Source organism: Suricata suricatta, chromosome 3, assembly GCF_006229205.1.
Source record: "Suricata suricatta isolate VVHF042 chromosome 3, meerkat_22Aug2017_6uvM2_HiC, whole genome shotgun sequence".
NCBI lineage: Eukaryota > Metazoa > Chordata > Mammalia > Carnivora > Herpestidae > Suricata > Suricata suricatta.
Window position 1 is genome coordinate 127,616,420 of NC_043702.1, and position 987 is coordinate 127,617,406.

The window sequence follows — 987 nt, forward strand, 5'->3', positions numbered from 1 at the left end:
CACGAGTACACCCCAAAGGGCCGGTGGGCAGTGAGCAGCAATGTCCCAACAGAGTCTATATACGGGCCATCCCCTCCGAATGAGCACTCTAGGAAGGAGAAATGAGCCTCCACACATCTCAGGGACATCAGGATCCTTTCCTCCCTGTAAGGAAAAGGAAAAGATGTCCCTTTATTACAAACTGAGCAAAAGTCTCGAGGTCTTAGAGCACCTGTGTCTCAGCCTTTTCTTCACTCTGGTCTCCGCACTTCTGCGTGTATTGTATCTTCCCTATTGGATCATAATCTCTGTTAAATGTGTAGGTATAGAGATGGAAATCTACATTTGATATTCCCCTTCAGTGTTTGAGCCAGCCTCATTCCCAACACACACTTAGTAAATATATGTTGAATGAATATTCTTATGGAAAACATATCATGGAAATAAAAGATTATACTTGATCCACCTAAATAGGGTTCAGAAAAAGAGAAGCCTTTAAGCATTGATTTTTTTTTTCTGATTCCAAAAGTAAATCCCCTCTTGGAATTCAGAAACTGACAGGAGATATTGACACTGGAATATGGGGGGGGGGGTGAATTAATCAGGTATCAAAACAAGAATCTGTATTTACTTAAGAGTCTCTCTGTCCCTGCCAGCTGCCTCTTAGGATGGATGATGATCCTCATAGAAATGGGGGGAGTGTGGTTTATAAAGGTAAATATAAGAATTAAAAGGACACCATCAGAAAGGCGTGTAGGACTCCCACATCGGAGTTCTAACTGGCCAAATGTTAACAGGATGAAGACCAAAAGGCTGTGTGGCAAAAGACCCTCAAACTACCCAGACAAAAATGGAATGCTGAACAACAAAAGCCAGAAAAACTGGGAAGAAAATACTGCTTCAGAGATTCCTGGTTAAGATCCTTTTTACCCATCTGGAGAGGCCGCACTTACAAACTGATGAGATTGTGCCTGGGCCTTGGTAACCTTCCAACACCCATTGCTGCCA